The sequence below is a fragment of the Chlorocebus sabaeus genome, chromosome 8 (assembly GCF_047675955.1).
Source record: "Chlorocebus sabaeus isolate Y175 chromosome 8, mChlSab1.0.hap1, whole genome shotgun sequence".
NCBI lineage: Eukaryota > Metazoa > Chordata > Mammalia > Primates > Cercopithecidae > Chlorocebus > Chlorocebus sabaeus.
The window spans coordinates 80668208-80688325 of NC_132911.1; the positions used below are offsets into that span (position 1 = coordinate 80668208).

A 20118-nucleotide genomic window follows, 5' to 3' on the forward strand; every position below is an offset into this window, starting at 1 on the left:
CTTGGCTAAATGTAAATGGTTACAGGGAGCAGAAGACAAAATCAGTGCCCAACCTTGTGAATGCATAATCTTTTGTTTGGTGACAAACAAGGACGCTCCAAACATGATGTTTGTTTATTTTCCTGTGTGTGCTCAGTAGTACTGAGTAAACACACTGTCCCTTAGCATCCTTGAAAGTCTCTAAAAGTAAACTCTGTTGTTATTTTGCATGACTGCCTTCCTGACTATCAATATTTTTCCCCTAAATGAGTGTGGTATAGATAAATATGCTTATTTATACAATGCTTTATATAATGGCAAATATACTTTTATCTTTACTTGGAAAACTATGCAGATGTAATGAATACGTGCAAGTGATGAACACCATTTATCACAGAACTTGTCTTGACTTTCTCTAAACCCTAATTACTGATTAATTTATTTTCTGCAGTTTGTTCACTGGATTGTCTTGATTGTCTTGGTTCATGTACAAATATAACACATTCATTACTATGATGAATAACTGGGTAACTTATTAAAAACTTCTTTTTGTCTAGAGGATATTAAAATTCAGAAAATACTGCAAACCATTAGTCATTGTAACAAGCTCTAAATATGATTACAAAATCCATTTTGCAAGTGTTATCTATTGATTTATACTAGAAATCAGTGATAACTATACTACCAGGAGTCAACCAGTGATTATCAAACCTATGACTGTTCTAACACTATTTAAAATTATAACCACACAGGAAAAGCGCAGATTGTGGCTATTTCGATTAGGTGAAGGAATTATTTATTTGGATTGGTCTAGTACTATGTGTTTGGGTTGTTTCTTGGAGTTCAAATTCTAGATAAATGTACTGTGCATAAAATCCTAATGACTCAGTGTGAGAATTTGTAACACTGTTCCTGTGATATTGGCACTCTGTGGATCAATAATGAAAGCATTAGATTTGGGTTACGTTCCAGAGTTTGAAGGGAGTGCAGGCCCTAATGTGAGATGGAAAGCTTCTAAGTTGACAGTATTGAAAATATAATATAAAGAATTAATTGTATTATAATTCATAGGTTTTGCAGCAACAGTTGACAACTGTTCAATTGTCTACTTTTTTTCTGTTGATACCTGACCTATTAAAACTTTTAGAATACCTAGGAGAGAAAAACAAACATTAAGTTTGTATAAATAATAGATTTAGACCCTGGGAGCTATATAGAATATTCATGAACTGTGTTTATATTCATGCAGCTCCTCTAACACTTTAAATTAACATGTTGTGAATAGAAGATATAGATGTATAAATTTTCTATTTTTTAATCTTTTGTGGGGACCTAAAGGAAGGTAGGGTGTTATTGTTTACTTTTTCAGAAAACATTTAATCTAACTGCTTGATGATTATTTAAATGTATGTGTGCGTGTGTGTGAGTGTGTGTGTGTGTGTGTGTGAAGTTTATCCATTCATTCCATAAGCAGGGATTGACCACCTCATTCTCTTCAGGGCAATTTGCTTGGTGCTGCAGTTACTCTTGAAGTTCCTTTTCATGGAGAGTTGGGTGTTGTCTTTGAATTTGTAGCAACCAATTAAGATAAAAGCATGAGTATAAAGAGGGCCTTAAAGCAGAGAGAGCTTCAGATCTCACAACCAAAAGGTGTACTCTTTCCTTAAAAATCTTATAAATCATATAAAAATGTACTCTTCTTTAGTTGCTTATCTCTTAAATACCTAAGTATTCTTGTTCAGTGTAATGTTTAAATATGATCAGCAAACAAACTTTGAACAAACTTATCTTGAATTTATGGAGGATTGAAGAGATAAATCTTTGAGCTATTGAGACTTGGTATCAGACAATTGAACAATTAGACAATTAGACAATTCTTTTGCATTTTCTTTCAAGAAAGAAATAATAAGCATTCATTATTTCTATTAGTAACTGGAAAAATACTCCAAGTAGCATTGTGTTGAGGATTCCACTTCTAAAGCGATTTCAGAAACTGTGTGAATCATAGAGGATTTTCAAGTGCAGTAATGAGGATATTAGCAAGCTTGGTTGGCTTGTGTTGGCAAAATAAAAGTGGTTCATAAGTAACATTAATTGCTTTTAAATGAGAAACTAACAAATTGGCCTGAGCCTGGAAAAAGAAATGATGGCTAAAATATTAAAATTAGACTTAAAATAGTTTCAGAGTTAATGACTAGACAGTAATCTCCTCTATAAAATTCATTTTCATTAGGAGTTTAATTTACATCATTTTGCATCATGAATTATTTAAACATTAAGAGGAAGTGACAAGTAGCAGTTATAAGACAAATACAGAGCTGCAAGAAAACAGCTTGTCTTGTTATTGACAACATATTGATTCATAACACTAAATGTGGTGATGTGTCATTTCAATTTGAATAGGCCACTTTACCTCTTGCATTGTCAAACTGAAGGAGCATTACCTAAAAATGTGTCCTTCTTCTAGGTTAAGGAGGTTAAAAGTTAAAGGTTAAGGTTAGCTTAAAAGCATCATCTGCCTAGCTGCTTGACTTGAAACTGATCAATTTAATGAAAATCTGTTTTACAGATGTCGTTTTAATGTATTTGGCAGGATTTAGGCAGCTTTAACATTAGATGTATGCTAGTAAAAATTATATCTTTATTTGACCAGAACAACACCTTTCCTTTTATGTTTAAGGTAGAAGGCTTGTGGGTTATGGTATTTTGGCAAAGAACCCAGAGGCAGAATGTGTTGATGATCTTTCCATATGGACTCAAAAAAAGAATACCTTTATGCCTATTGCTAATGATGACTGCAAAAACAAACAAAGCTATATTCATTTTTGGCAGCATTATTTTCCTTAGAAATTTTTTAAAAGCAATTTTGTTACTGTTAAGAAAATCTTACTCATGTCTTCAAGTGAGATTCTCTGAAGTGTTAAGCACTATTAAATTTGGACTTTTCCTCCAGAAATTTTATTGATGAAACAAAATTGCTCTAGGAAAATAAAACAATAAAATGAAACTGAAGATTGCTCATAATCTTTACTTTTAATGTTTGAATATGTATTCAAAGTGAGATTAATAAATACAAAATATGTAGCTGGCTACAATCAATCTTGCAAGGTGAGTATATGTATGTGTGTATAAAATAGTGGTTTTTCAGCTAGCCCATTTATTTGATTTAATTATATTATTCTAATTTCATATGTTTCTATTCTTTACAAATTTTAGTCAACTGATAAAATAATTGGTTCTCAATAAATATTTGTAGAATGAGTGATAGATTAACAAATAAACTAAGGAACAAATTAAAGAAACTCCTTTACTTCCAGACTTTATTTTTAAAAAATGCAATGTAATTTTGTCTACCCCTTAAATTATCTCCAACTTTTTCTAAAGAGTCTAGTAAAAAGATATAATGAAAACCACAGCACTACACGTTCAAATTGAGGAAGAACAAATGAAACTGGCAACATTTCGGATTTACAGTTTAGTTTGTTCTTGGCTCCGTATGGCCAAGACTCTTCTGGCCAGCTGATTGGTCTCACCACCATTCGGTACAGGACACAGAAATACTCTTGCTGCATCTGTACTTCGGCTGCTCTTTTAATATTATATGTATTTATAAGTGAGGTGTTCACAGCTTTGCTTGTTCAAAGTCAAAGCCTTAATTATACTACCTTTTTTTTCCTTCCTGCATCTGCTAGTAGCGAAGCAGAGTAGTCTGTCTGAATTCCATAATGCCTTTTTCATATTTGGATTTCAAATTGACTGAAAGCAGTGAACAAATTGCCTGTCTCCATGGTGAGCAAAGGAACACACTTGGGATTTAGTCCTAGGTAACTTTTGGTGTAACATTCCCCCATGGAGCATTTTTTGTTTTTTTCTCGTTATCCATGTTATGGATTAAGGAATCCTGGTTAAAAACTACAATCAAGCCGGGCGCGGTGGCTCAAGCCTGTAATCCCAGCACTTTGGGAGGCCGAGACGGGCGGATCACGAGGTCAGGAGATCGAGACCATCCTGGCGAACACGGTGAAACCCCATCTCTACTAAAAATACAAAAAACTAGCCGGGCGAGGTGGCGGGCGCCTGTAGTCCCAGCTACTCCGGAGGCTGAGGCAGGAGAATGGCGTAAACCCGGGAGGCGGAGCTTGCAGTGAGCTGAGATCCGGCCACTGCAGTCCAGCCCGGGCTACAGAGCAAGACTCCGTCTCAAAAAAAAAAAAAAAAAAAAAAAAAAAAAACTACAATCAAGGTGTTAGGGAGGCCCACAGAGGAGAATGCAAGGAGGCATATTGGGAACAGTATGTGTAAAGAAAATTTAAAAAATGGAATAATTAGGTTCACCTACCTTTTTGTGCTTTTTTTTTTTTTTCTTAGTAGGAAATAATAGCCCGATCAGTTTGAATTAACGAAGAGTCACAGGTATTTTCATTTCAATAGGCCAGAGTCCAACTTTGCAATTTAAAATCAAATATACCAGATATGTACCATTTCAATTATTGAACTGTCATTGTCCCAGTGTGATGGTAAAGGAGGTCAGGAGATTGTGTGGAACACATTTACATAAAAGTCATTGTGTGAAAAGAAATTGGAATATGTGTGTGTATCTAAGAAACCAAAACAAGTTTTTCTTACTCTTATTCTAGTCATTTGTTTAGATGAAAAAAGCTGTTTTCAGAGATAAACAAAAAGTTATTCTTTTCTGTTACTAAACATTAACCTGAATATGGAAATTTTTGCACTTTTGTATTAGTTTCAGATTTATGTTCATTTCAAGGTTGAAATGCAGTGTGAAATTTAATTCCAGTTGCAGGATTTGTTTTGAAAAAAACTAATCACAATTCAAATTATTCTATTGTATTCTCATATAAATAGGGCAGAGATTGAAAAAAACAGTTTCTGCAGTAGAATAGTATATACTTGCATAATGCTTATAACTATTAAATATATGTATTAAATAAAGAGGAGTTGGTTTGCTAATAGCAACTAATAAATCTCTGGTGTTTTCAGAACAAATGCAATTGGCCAGCCATATCAACTACATCTACTTCTGTTTTTAAGCTTGACTTTTGCTGAAGCACAGCTATGTGTTATAACATGGCTACTTCAGCACAAATATGGACTTTCTCACTGCATTCACATGTCTAGTAATATATTACATTGTGAGCTGAGAACCTTCTTTGTACCGTACCAGAAAAGAAAAATGACCAAAAATCTGTCAATCGAAGGACAGAGAGATAGATAGAAAGATAGATAGATAGATAGATAGATAGATAGATAGATAGATAGACAGATAGATAGATATCAATCCCTAGGAAGATTGACTTAGACCAGGCATTAGCAACTTACTACATCCATGTCAGGATAGATAAAATGACTTTTATTGTGTGAGATTGTTATCAAGCCCAGACAAAATTTAAAGAGAGCAAAGTGTGTCATTAGAACCCTCCTACTCTATTTTCTGTGTGTCTTTTCTTAACCAATGCCACCATCTGCCTACACATCAGGAATATACTGTTATGCTCTTTTCTGTTTTCCTGAAATCCTTACTACTTTTCCCCACCTAGGTCTTCTCTTCATGGAAATATTCCATGTTGCAAGATTACCTAATTCCCCACAGAAAACTAGCGTTCCTTTAATTAAGGGGAATGAAGCCTTTTTATAAAAGCTGAGTCGTGCATCCAAAGGTGTAATTGACTTAGAAGTCTTTTTCAGCATGCATTTTTTAAAAAGGAACTGCCTGAACTGGAGGAATTTCTAATGTTTGTGTGGAATGGAGTGATTATGTCAGGGACTGGGGTTAGGGAGGGCAGTGGCCCTCCTTAAGAGCTTTCTTCATTTACTCCTGAACACACACACACACACACACACCACCACCGCCACCACCAACACACCACACCTCAGAAACAGAGTCAACAATTTGGCACCCCCATTCATGTCAACTCATACTTTATGATTCACATTGCATTTTTTGTGTAACTTGTGTTCATTCTATTTTATGTGAAGTGCAGGTATGACTTAATCAAAAGTGCTAAGTTGCTCATTTGTCACCCACCCTAAGGTCATTTAGGTAATGCAGACAAAGGTGTTCTCTCATAATTAATGTGCTCTCCCTGTGTGTTTCTGTGGCTTAAATGTAATAGTCCCCATCATTGGAGCTTGTTTAAAATTGCTGAAATGTTCAAGTGGGTGCTGGGATGCCATGCCATAATGCAGTCAAAGTCATATGTTAAGCAGGCCTCACACTGCTGAAAGGGTCTTGGCCCTGGGTGGAGTGAGGAGGAGCTGGCGTGTGTATAATGACCATGGTTCTGCTTCCAGAACATCTGGCCTTCCTGAGCTTTGCTGGAAATGTTTTTACGAAGTTTGCCTTGAGTCTGTATCTCTGCTCAGGTTGAATTCAATTAGATGTGGAGATTTGTTCATTATTCAGCTAATTCAAGCCTTAAAAGGTGCTTTCTTCCTGCCCCCCAAATTATCAGCCTATTCCGGGAGAGTGTATAGGAGGATTTGATTTGTTCGAAAAGTGAAGGACAGGCATGAAGGCACAGCCACCAATAACCATGAGGAAACACCTTCACAGATTCTATAACCCAAGAGGATGGCAATTAGTATAACAGGCACAAAGGCCACCATTCTGTTTGCAGAATACAAAAACAATATCTCAATTTTTACTTCTGGTAAATATAGAAGCACTTATTGAACACTTACTATGTGAAAGGTTTTGAAGTGTCTGGTATGGTGTCTGTGTCCCATTGACATGATGGAATATAAGCCACCTTTCTAAGTGCTGCTCAGAGACAAAGAGTTTTCTAAGGTGATACTTCCTAACTCATTCTGCTCACCAATATAATGGGTTAGATTTGGTAATTAGATGTCAGGGACATTAAAGTTGTTCGGAGTTAAATCTATGGACCTAGTTATCAAAAGTTTCCATGCATTTTTTTTCAGCAATGTTTAGTCAAAGGGCTGCCTGTGAGTGGTCTTTTGAGTCACCAGTAGATGTAGTATAATGTCACTTCTGTATCTTGGCTTATTCTTATTGCCCTATTGCATAGCAAGACTTCATTGATCAGTTTTAGACAAGGATTATAGTGGGAACTTGAGGGCAGGATAGAGCTTTTCTACTAATTGGGACATGTATGTAGTTTTCAAACATGAGGATGATGCTACTAGTGCATCTCCTAGAATATGAAGAAGAAAACTACATAATAAAGAATGCAGGCCAGGCTCGGTGGCTCACGACTGTAATCCCAGCACTTTGAGAGGCTGAGACAGTTGGATCATGAGGTCAGGAGTTTGAGACCAGCCTGTCCAGCATGATGAAACCCTGACTGTAGTAAAAATACAAAACTCAACCAGGCATGGTGGTGCACGCTTTTAGTCCCAGCTACTCGGGAGGCTGAGGCAGGAGAATTGCTTGAACCTGGGAGGCAGAGGTTGCAGTGAGCCGAGATCGCACCACTGCACTCCAGCCTCGGTAACAGAACAAGACTTCGTCTCAAAAAAAAAAAAAAAAAAAAAAAAAGAATGCAAAATGTGTCTAATTACAACTACCCATCCACCCCTTTAAATAACCAGGATAAAAATGTAGTATAACTCTTGGGAAATCTCTGTAAATTCAACCTACAATAAGGTCAATGAGAGTGCTGCTTAAAGATACATTATTGTAATGACCAGTTACAGTGTTATTATCACATACAGCAGTTGTTGTTATGACCGCATTTTATTTCACTTGGTTTTACATCATTTTATTAACATTTTATTTTCCTTATCTTTAAGGAAATTTTGTAATCTTGAACTTACATATATTAAATGTGCATATGTAAATATAAAAATGTATGGAGACCATATTCTTTTGACTTAGAATTTCCTACAGACTTTATTTCATTGGAAGTACTAGCATAAAATATCCATTTCTCTTTCCTGTTGCTTAAAGAGTTAGTGTTAGGACTCTGTTTGTCCATCAAGCAATTTTTAAGGAGTAGTGCAGAGGAAGATTATGGTTGAATAAATATTTGTTCCTCTATATCTGCTAATAAAATTATTGGAATACAGGGCTGAGTGTGGGAAGAAATGATCTATTGATAAATCCAACTGTAACAGTTAACTCCAGTTTGGGAGGAAAGCTTTTAAAGCTTTAAAATAATGATTTATAGTCTATGATTACATGTCCTGTTGCAAGAAGAGCCTCATTTATCGATACCGTTGGCAATTTACTGCCTATATATAATTTATGGGCTATTCAGAGGAATTTTCCAAAAAAATCTCTCCTGATGCCAGATAATCTGTCAACAGTGAAACCATATTGATAATTGACTTACCTATTTTTTCCCTTTTACAATGGCATTATCTTTTTGGAGAGAAGATACAGTGACAATAATCATGTAAGTTAAATTCTTTATGTACATTATCTCACATACTTTTCATAATAGCTATATGCTATTGTTATATTCTGACATATGAGGAAACAGATTCAGAGAAAAACACCTTGCTTGAGTCCTTATAGATAGTAAGAGGCTGAGCTGGAATTCTGACCTTGGCCTCTTTTCAGCTCATGCCCCTAGCCCACATTAAAAAGGTTTTTTTAATTAAGAAAACTTCTATATTTGAGGATAGGAAGAACAGGTTGTGGGAAAGTAGCCCACTTTCACTTCTTCAAGCTAGCAGATTTTCTTAAAGGTATTGCCGATGCAGTAAGAGCTGGCTGGTAGGTTTGTGTACGTGAATGCAGTCTACTGAGATGATGAACTTAAATCCACTGGGTCACCGATGAACAGGAAGGGGAAACTGTTGTTAAAATTATTAGCTGCTGTGTGTCCTGCGATGACAGAGATTTTTCACTTTAAAAGTCTTCCTTTTATTGGCATGTTTGGGTATTTGGTATATTAAATAGAAAGAACTAATAGAATATTTATCACTTCTAGTGCCTGAGCTCTCAGTGCTTGCAAGTTAAGCACCTTTGGAAGCTGCATTAATTCATTCAGGTCATCAGGGTACTTCAGCAGTAATGTACTAAATGGTACCCTGCTGACCTGAAAGAGGGAATGTGCCTCCCTAAGCATTTAGCTTACTACACAAGAACAACTAAAGCACAATCTACTCACTGCCTAGAACCTGAGTCTCTTTCTCCTTTTCCTGGTTTCCTTACCACTACTGGAGGAAGTTGTATTCACTTGCTACTTCTTAGGATTTAAAAAAAAAAAAAAGATCTTGTTTTGAATTATTATTATTATTATCTTAATTTTATCTTTTACGTCTTACTTTGATCCATTTTAGTTACAAGACTTGAGAGATTCTCTCTCCATCATATGTTGATAATACACTCCTTTCCTCTCTCCTCCTGAAAATTCTGCTAATGATTTCAATGTAAAGCCCAAAGTCTTGACAGAACTACTTAGATTAACTGGACTTAGAGATGCTTGGAGAAATCTCACCTCCCTGAATCTGGCTACCTGATCTTGCAGAAAATTGTCAGTCACTGACATTGCTGCAGTTGACTACATCTATTAAGGAAATGTTCATTTACTGGAAAGTAAGAATAGTCATAGCTTGGCATCACAGAATTGTTAACTGCATGGAAACTTCCAATAACTACGGCTGGTGTGTGTAAAACATGTCAGGAATTTTTTTTTTTTTCTTTTTTTTTTGAGATACGGTCTTGCTCTGTCACCCAGGCTAGATTTCGGTGGCATGATCACTGCTCACTGCAGCCTTGACCTCCTGAGCTCAGGTGATTCCCCTACCTCAGACTCCCAAGTAGCTAAGATTACTGGCAGGTGCCACCACCCTGGGCTAATTTTTGTGGTTTTTGAGAAACGAGGTTTCACCATGTTGCCCAGGCAGGTCTCGAACTCCTGGGCTCAAGCAATCCACCCCCACTCAGCCTCCCATAGTGCTGGGATCACAGGCATGTGCCACTGCATCCAGCCTGTGAGAATATTTTGATAACTGTAGTGTGCAGTATTTTTAAAAGACTTAAAATATTTCTAACTATTCGTTTGGCAGGCCTGAGAATAGCACTAGCATATATCCTTAGGGTCTAAAGTCATTCATTGTTCAATTGCGAAAAATCAGGTAGCAAGTCTAATTGCTGACACCTCTGAAGGACAGTCAATTTATAAGACATCTCCTTTCAACTCAACATATATTCGGTACTTACTACTGAGTAACCGTGTAGGCGGTATCAGTAATGGAGAAGGAGGAAAATAATTCTCAATTTTTAAACCAAATAGTGTTTTTTTGAAAAAGACTGACATGCTAAACTGGGAATTATATAAAACCAGAATTTGCCTTTTAGAATTTATTTTATTTAATGAATTTACATCACACGACAAAGGGAGAAAATTCTCTCTTGTTTACTCTGTGAAGCCAAATATCACTATTTTTTAAACAGAAACCCTGTGATATCTTTTGAGAAGTAATGTGTCTAAAGGCAAATTCTGGTGTATTATTTTTTGGTTTTTGATTTTTATTAGAAAATTAGGTAATTCAATAAACCCACACATTTGGATGGAATAGAAGTACCAAATTTTTCCATGATGAGTATTTCCTGAGAAGATACTCCCCAGTTTTATAACTGAATTCCTTAAAAATAGGTGCAAGGGGAATTTACAAATAACTTTTTTTTCAGAGGAAAATAGTCTTGACTCTCTTAATTCTGTAAATATTAGAAAAACTAAAATGAGATTTTTGAAGAGCTGTTTAATTTTTAAAGCATCAATTCTTAACATGAAGGTAGAAGTACTCTCTTTAAGTCACAAAATGAGACAAGCTCTTCCTGATTATCCTATTGCTCACTTTTTTCCCCATGTCCTTAGACGTATGCTTTAAATGTCTGGTATAATATTTAGTGGTAAGTTTCTGTTCCGTGTACCAGGTCACTCAATTATGGCTATCCCCTTAATTACAGCAGCTTGATAATTTCTTGGCAAATCATTAATTAAGAAGAAGTACATTGAAATTGATTACACACAAACGCACACACTTTTCCAAAAAGTGAACAATTTAATTCTTTCAATGAACGTAGAACATGGATCTGTTCAGATCTCTTGTATTAAGTAATAAAAAAAGGCCAAATGCCAGTACCTCAATGATGTTTTCCATATATATCCAAGGAGACCTATTGTATTTTTTTTGTACAAACTTCCTTGGAATGAATTTTTGTGTGTGTGTGTGTGTGTGTGTGTGTAAGAGAGAGGGAGAGAGAGAAGAATGAGAATAGAATATATGAAAATGTATTAAAATTGATGAAGATTACGGGTTAATCATTAATGCCCTGTATTTTGTTTTAAAGTAGATCACAGAAATCTCTTCCTGCCCATTGTAAGTGTGCTCAGTTCCTAGAGATAATAAACCTTTGATGATGTTGTGCAAGACTCGTCAAGAAGCACTGAAATCAGTTCTGTATGCACACATGACTAATCAAAGGATCAGAGAACAGGATATGATTTGCTAAAAGTGATAGCTTCTCCAAAAAGCAAATAGCCTTGCTAACTGTGAGAGCACAGTAAGCCTGTGTGTGTTTTTTTTTTTTTTTTTTTTTTTTTTTTTTTCTCCTACAAAAGGCAGGTCCTACTCCCAACCTTGGAGTAGATACGCTTTGCAAAGGCTTTAGCACTAAGTATTTTTTAAAAATATTTTAAAAATAAAGTGCTTCTGAAATTAATATATACCTAATTAACACTCTGCTCTTTTATTTGGTCTTAAAGGCATAATAGATACCACAAGATTCTTAGACTTAGAGACATCCTTGAAATTCAGAGTATTAGGTAACCCAAACAAGTATCTTCTTAATCGGACCAACAGTGAGATGTCCATAGTGGGGAAATGATGAAATAAGACAGCAATCCCAATATTGAAGTTTGCAGTTCTATAGGAAAATGTGACTGAAAGTTTTAAGAAAGCAGTTCTGCATTAGAAAGAGAAGGGACTGAAGTGATACGCTACAAAATCTACCATGTTGACAGTGCAGTGAATCTTGAGACCATTGTCGTCTGCTTTTATCTCCACTTCATATTTTATTTGCAACAACTCTATTGAGATATAATTCATATGCCATTCAACTAATCCATTTAAAGGATACAATTCAATGATTTTTATAATTTCTACAGAATTATGCAACCATCACCACAATTGATTTTAGAATATTTTCATCATCCCAAGAAGAAATCCTGTACTGTTTTAGCTTCCCACCCTTATCCCCAATCCTCCCTCCCCCGGCCCTAGGCAATCACTAATTGCTTTCCGTCTCTATAGATTTGCCTGTTCTGGACATTTCATATAGATGGAATTATAGTATATGGGGTCCTTTGTGACTAGCTTCTTTCACTTAGCATAATGTTTTTAAGGTTCTTCTGTGCGGTAGCATGTATCAGCACTTCATTCCTTTTAATTACCAAATTTCCATTGCATAGGTATAGTACATTTTATTTATACCCCATCAATTGTTGGATATTTGGGTCATTTCCACTTGTTGTCTATTATGGAAAATGATGCTATGAACATTCGTATACAAGGTTTTGTGTGGACATATACTTTCTTTTCTCTTGGGGTATATACCTAGCAGTGAAACAGCTGGATTGACAGTCAATAATATTAACTAGATTCACATTACTGTCATCTGTTCTTAATTTTTGCCTGGTTTGTTCCTTTTCCCCTGTCCTTTAAAGAATACTTCACATTTTTATCATTCTCTCAATGTCTCTTATCCATCTTCTGTTCTTCTCTGGCTGACTAGCTCAGTTAAGAAAATTGATAGTAGCATATGTTGAGCACTTATTTGGTGTCATGATAATATCCTAAGTTCTTTAAATACATATAGTTATTTAATTCTCACAGCGATCTTATTAGTTTAGCTACTATTATTATGCCCATTTTGAAGATGAGGAAACTAAAGCAATGAAATCTTAATTTATATAAGGTCACATAGCTAGTAGTAACAGTGATAGCTGAGTCAGGACTTGAACTCAGACTGTCTGGTTCCAGCACCCACGTTGTTAAATAGGATACCTTATTACAGTGAAGATATTGCCTCGAGAGGGGATACCTGGAAGGGAAGGCCTTGTTTGTGGCAGAGGAGATGGGAATACAGGTGCAACTGTAATAGTTGGTCTTTGAGGAGGACATGTATCCCCTGAGGCAGGAAGAAAAGAATGAATGATGAGAAGGGTAAAGATTTAGAATCTTTTGAAGGAGGAGAAGTGAGGGCTGGCAAATTAGAAAAATCACTCATAACAGTATATAGGCTTGAGTTCTTTATAAAGTCTGAATGTGAATAATTTATTTGATTCATACTATGTTCTTTGAAAAACACCTACAAATTGTATTCGCCGTATTTGTAGGAATGAAAAACTTGGTACATTTATGACAGCTTAAATCAACTGAAGTACATTTTGTTTCATGTTCTAGTAACACAGAGAGGCTTATTTATCCTCATTGATTAAAAACACCCTCTTCTGGGCCCCAAGCAAATGAGACAGACACAAACGGAAAAACTGGAGAGCTTATTCCTGTCCTCAAGAAGTTCACCAGTTTTAAGAAGCAAATACCTTATACTTTTTCTCTGTGCTTTATTTTTTCTTATAAGTTGTCCTTGTTCACAGCTTTCCTGAATTCCAGAAGTTTGTGAGGACATTTTTAGTGCTTTATATAACACATTTTTGTAGTGTTTAATTATTTGTATAATTTAGAGAATTAATATTTAGATTTCTTGTGGTATTTGGGGAAAAATTAGATTTCTGCTTTGTAGAAATTTGATAGAGTGTCTCTGTGTTTCCATACCAGTAAAGATGTTGTCACATTGTTGAAATGTAATGTACAGTAACAGTATAATTGGAATCTTCTCTCTCTTTCGCCACCACCTCTCCACCTATGTGATGTTTGTGACTGTATGTATGACTTTTATGTTTTCATAATAGTAAGTATATGGATGAACCAAAATATTTCTTGGTACTTTTCTTGCTAACGGACAGGATTTTTTTTCTTTTTATAAGAGTATGAATATGCCTCTTTCTCATGTCTGATGTAATAATTGATGTAAAAAGTCTTACTATTTTATATATAGCTATTTCAGGCCTAATCTTATTTGTTTCAAACAGTTACTAATGTTTCTTGAAGTTTTCAGTTTCTGGAGATCTTCATGTGGCTCGTTGACCTGGGTATGATGAGATTAGGCAAGGGCTGCCAATATTCCTATTGTCAGAACATTATCATTGTGTAACGTTTTCTTTCTGTTTTACCATTAAAATGAGTTAAGGGGAAATTATGCAATAAAACATGATAAGCTCCTATACTACATCACACGCTAAAAGATTCTCGGCATCAGCTTTCTTGAGTCTGTACCACAGTAAAACTGAAAGATGGACTGCCTATTTTCAGTATTTATGTCTATGAACACTTGATGAGCTTAATAAGCTTTAATGAGGTGGGTATCAATGTTTGATATCCTCCCATTATTAACATACTGGGGATGGAACATGGTGGGAGGGAATAGGGGAATGTCTCAGAGAAAGAGAGTGAAAAATATGCACAAACACCTGCCTATATCTCTCTGTAACTCAAGAAAAGTTTAAAACAAGGTTAGGCATTTTCTATCTTAAGGTGTCCAACTGACTCACTTTTTATATGTGTGTGTGTGTTTTTTTTTTTTTTTTTTGCAAGCATTTCTGTACCTTAGTTAATATATTAGTAAATGGAGAAAAAACACTCCACTGAGTTCTGTAGATCTTAATTGAGATTCAAAAATAGCTTTAAAAAAAAAAAAAAAGGATTCTGAGATGAATCCTTTCCTTATGTGTGGAAAATATTACTCATGTCTTGTCAGTACATCCACTCTATTGGCGTTGCGTTTTGTACTTGGAGATAACTTCTGCTTTTTTATTATTGGTAAAGTACTTTATTTTTAAATTTCTGTAAGTGTACTTAGTTACACTATTATATATAGGACTTGTCATTCCTGAAAAGCCATTCTTAACTTTATCTCACCAATTGGCCTTCAATTGAAATTTGCTTTGAAGAGGAATGTAGCCATACTCATCAACTTGAAAGCAGTGAATATAGCTCATAGAAAATAACTATTTGTGTATTCTTTTATGCTTTAACTTCAATATACCTTCTTTCTTAGAAGTTTTCCCACAGAAAAGGAACTGTGTATTACACTTTTAAATACCAGTTTTCAAGTTAGCCAAGTGAGAATTTGCAAATGAGCAGTAGTAAGTGATGCTCACAGCTGAAAAATGAATGTGTAAAGTTTCTGTATCTGGCATTACTTTCCTTTTGCCTTTGGGATGATACAACAATTTTTTCATCTATAAAATGGGCTCTGAGTTACCATTAGAATTAGAAGATTAGACAGTGTGACCCAGAGGCTCCCAGAGGCCCCTGCCGGCTTCCTCCACTAGCGCCTGCCTCTGCCCCTCCACTGCCCCCGCCAGATCCCGTGGTGCTCGGGATGGGGTCATCCCAGGACTGCCTCCCTCCAGCCCACTGCCTCCCCTCCGAGGGGCTTCCTTCCCCTCCATAGGGCCAGGCATTTTTCTCTGGATTCAAACAGGCAACAATGACTTTTTATTTTCCGTTTGTCCCCACCTCCCCAACCTTCCACTTCCTGTTCTTCCTACCTTCTTCCTTTTTGACTAAATAATCCCCGCCTCCCTTGGTCATACAGTGAGGCTACAGTGACTGAGGGGAGAATCCCTTCCTCTTCACTCTCCCAACCCTGCTCCAACCCCTCAGCTTCCCAGACCCTCATGCAGTTGGTTGTAAATTCTCCCAGGAGCTGTTTTACTGTTTACTTTTCAGGATTTAAAAAAAAAAAAAACAATCAAAACTTAAAAAAAAAAAAGTTTAAAAAGCAAAATGGGAAGGGAGGAAGCAGTAACATATTTTTTTGGTAATTATGCGCTTTTTTTAATTTTTAGAATTTGTCTGTTTTTACTGTGGGTCGGCTGTTGATATTTCATCAAGATAAGCATTTCTTTCCTGAGTTCAGGTGATTGAAGAAGAGCCACAAAAACAAAACACAACAAAACCAAACCACAGAATCATCTTTAACCCGACGTTTTATACGATGCCCCAGTTCCCCATAACTGCACACAAGCTTCTGTGTTCAGTTGAATTGTAACTGCTTTTTGTATTTGGAGAGAGTGTGACTATTGAACTTGAAACCTTTAAAAAAAAAAAAAGAATTAGAAGATTAGCATTCACGTAATGCTCTTTGAGATCTAGTCCAAACTTAATCACTTCTGTGGTTCTAAGAGCTGAAATTATGCTGGGCTTTAACTCGTATCTCATCTTAAATTACTGATGTAGTTACACATATCATGTTGCTGGTTTTCCATTGTTTTGTTTAATCCATGAATAATATATGTTTATTTGTTTTTCTTATAAACAGGAAGTAGAGTAAAAATTATATAGAGAAAAATAACTAAATATCTCTTAATTCCCTTACTTTTTTTTTTTTTTTAACTTATTTGATTACTCATTTCATTTATTCATTCATTGAGTGCCCATCTCCCAGGCTCTATGCTAGGAAATAAGAATATGGTGTCAAGCAAGATGGACATAGGCTTTGCTCTGGGGGAGTCTGTGGTTTAGTGGAGGAGACAGTAAAGCATTCAACATATAATCACTTATTAAACAAGGAAATGATTACTTAGTGTAAATAGGTAATATGATTTGTACTTTTGATGTGGAACATTTGTGTCATCAGTACCTTTCAATTTGTATACATGGAACTCTTCCTCTAATCTTGGGGGAAAGTGAAGAGTTTGAAATGGGATCATGTATTGAAGCAGTTAGAAAGGTAGCCAGGGCTGAAATGAATGGACTCTACCTGATATTGGCTATCAGGTATAGAAAACAAAACAAAAACCCCAAAAAAACATTTACCACTGAGATTTTTATCAGAAAGAAAGAACTTTTCAAACTTTTTGGAGTCATGAAAGGATTATGTGAAAAGGCATTCTAGAAATGGCTGTATATCCAGTTGGCAAACCTGTACTGAATATAATAGCGAAGGTTGAAGGAGATGAACCTGTTGTAAATTTTATAACATCCTGATTCCAAGGTCATGATAGTGATAATCAGTCAAATTGGGGGACCAGAGGACTAGAAAATTTTGAAGGTTGCTTGTAGATCTTAAGGCTCCAAGAGAAGATGGTGAACATGATGATTATGATAATCTTAGCTCCATTAGCATCTGTTCCTCTCATCTTCAGAAGAGAGAAAATGCATCTCCTGCTCTTCTCTGTGAATCCTCTCCTATGACAGGCTAGGATTTTTCTAGGGTCTGCCGATGCTGCACACTCTTTCCAAGTAAGTCATTGATGGTATTACCCTGTCTTTCACATTGTTTTGCCTCTTAGGACAAGAGTCTGACATGTTTTGATATACAAAAATCTCATTGCAGTAGGAAAAATGGCAAGCCTTTTCAAAGAAACCCTTTCTGTACAAAAGAGCCATTCTTTAGTTGAAGGTCTGGCACTTTAGTGAACCGTTGGGCCAAGAAACCATATTCCAAGTCGAGAACCTGGTTTAAAATACCCAAAGCTTCTGTATCAAATGTTGTAAGAATATCTTTTTGGTAAATTTTTGGAATCATGCTTTGCCTCATCATGGTTGCAGAAATCCACTTCCTTTGTACATGAAGATATCCCCAGGCAGCAGATATATAGTCTATTTTCTGAACAGGAATCTTATAGGTCTCAGGAGAGCCAACATCCACAGGCCCACTGGGTTACACGCTCATTTGTAACTCACTGTAATGATTCTTCAGTTTTTCATTTCCTTGCTGTTCTAGGAAGGCAGATTCTGAGGTTTGTTTTGGGAGTTTCACTTCATAACAGCACATATTTTCTCTCTGTCTCTGTAGATTTGGATATAAATGTGTGTGTACAGGTATATGGGGGTGTGTGTATGTGCAGATATTGATGTGTGTATATATGTATGTATAGCTCTTCATCCTGTGTATGAAAGGGAACTCTGTATTGTAGGTTCTATAATTTGACAATTTTCTTTAAATGATAACCCCTACTTTTCTCCCAAATACAATATCTAATACAGATGCATTGGCAGCTACCTTGACAATCAGTGCTACAAACAAGCAAATAAATATGTACACAATCTTATGATCAACACAATGTACATTGTCATAATACTTTACTCTGAAAAGTCATTGTATTTAACTACTTGTAAGTTAAAAACTGAATCTTTGTCTATTTCATAAAGAACTACCACTTCTGCAGATCAAGTTGAAATAGTCTAGTGGTTCTGTACTGGCCACAAGAGCTATGCTTCAAAATATGAATCTAGTATAAAATGCCTGTGCCAAACTGTATCTGAGTTCCATTGGCAATACAGCTTATGTTTCACAAAAGACATAAACAAATCAAGACCCCTCCCCACAGAGTGAAAAAGTTAGATTAATGAAACAGCTGCATGATTTGGTTTAAAAAAATCAAACCAATTATTTCAAGACTTTGCTAATAATTTGATAGGTTTGATCACTTATTGATCATTACCAGTTGATACATATCGATCAGTGAAGGGCATAAGGTTCTTGCCCTGCCTTGTTGTTTTAAGATAATGATCAAAGAGCAAACATCAGTGTACTATAAACCTTTTTGAGATTTTAAGTAAAACACATAGTACAATATTATATGTTTATGTGACTTAAAACATCTTGCACTGCTATGACAAATATATCATCCTCCTGTGCCAGTACAATTGCAGGGACATTTCGTTGTCATAATCTGTTAATACCAGTTAGCAGTGTCACAAATTAAAGCATTAACAGATTTGTGTTGCTTGAGGAAGCAACTGACGTGAAATACCAGGAGGCTGAAGGAGTGGGGCAGTTTGTTGTATCATAATTCTACATACCCTGTAAAGTCTTCGTGCCAGTGGTGTGAAGGCTTTGAGTGTACCTTCACAAAGGGCTCAAACGAATAGTTCATTATGCAAAAATGTCTCATTAAGATACATTAGTCCTAATACATTTTTAAAGAAGGGTTTTTTTTTTTTTTTTGGAAATTTGCAGGCAACAAAAATCAAAAGAGCCTATCTTTTTTTCAAAGAAAATGATTTTACACTTTGTTAAAATGTACATGTGTAATGCAGACTACAAGTTCTTCCCAGGAGCTGAATAAGTTTATTTTCTTTATTTGTGTTGTTTTGGATCTGTCCTTAAATAAAAAGTTGTTGATTTTAAAACTACATTTTTATTGGAAATATTGGTATTCTTTTGTCAGAGATTTTGGCCAAATCATAATGGACACATGACCATCTTATCAAGAGGCCCATAACTTGGGAATGTGGAAATGAAATTATAAATTGTGGAAGGAATATTAGATTAAATATCTGTTTTCATTTTAGTAGTGGTTTAAAATAATAATCCATTTATTACTGTTACACATTTTGTATTTGCCTGGGCATTTAAATGACTTTTTATATTTCCCTTTTTTAACTCATATTATAGATATATTCTGAGAGAAAGTTATAAGGAATAACAATTATAGAGAATGAGAACCCATGGTTAAAATTATATGCACATTGAACTACAATGAGAGTATTAAAAGTATTTCATCCCATTTGTAAAATATCTTCCTTGACTATGAAAGGGCAATATTTTTCCAATTATATCTGCTTTAGCCTGCAAATAGATTACCTTATAAAAACTCTCATAAAGCAGAGAGTCCAAAAATAATTGAAAGTGTAAGGACAGATAAGTTGGGCATATAAAGGCCCTGAGCAAATTTCACTCAACAGCATTCACAGAATAGAAAAAAAGAAGTTTATCTTAATTCCTGCTCAGGTCCAGATGAACATTTTAATGCTTAGTGTCATGATGCTTCTGATTGACAGGGAGTGCCTACTGCATAATTTCTAGCTCCCTTCTCCAGTGTCTGGAAGATTACATTTTGACTCTCCCCAATATTAATAACCATATTTGATCTTAGGCCTATCCAAGGTCAAGCTGACTGGCCAGGTCAGCCTGTTTGTCTGCGTGCATGAATTGTGACATCTACTCATAGTGACAGGTAGGGGATGAGGGTGGTGAGACGAGGGTGTTAACCTTCAGGCCACCAAAAGAAGCCTCTTTCTGCTGGAAACAAAGAGCTCTTGGGTCTGCAGCCATCTTTTTGTTTG

The 20118-nt window shown here is 35.6% G+C and overlaps 1 protein-coding gene across 1 annotated transcript in view; it reads left to right on the forward strand.

Moving 5' to 3' along the window:
* ZFHX4 (zinc finger homeobox 4) overlaps positions 1 to 20118 on the forward strand; it is a 188888-nt gene that overhangs the window by 27327 nt on the left and 141443 nt on the right.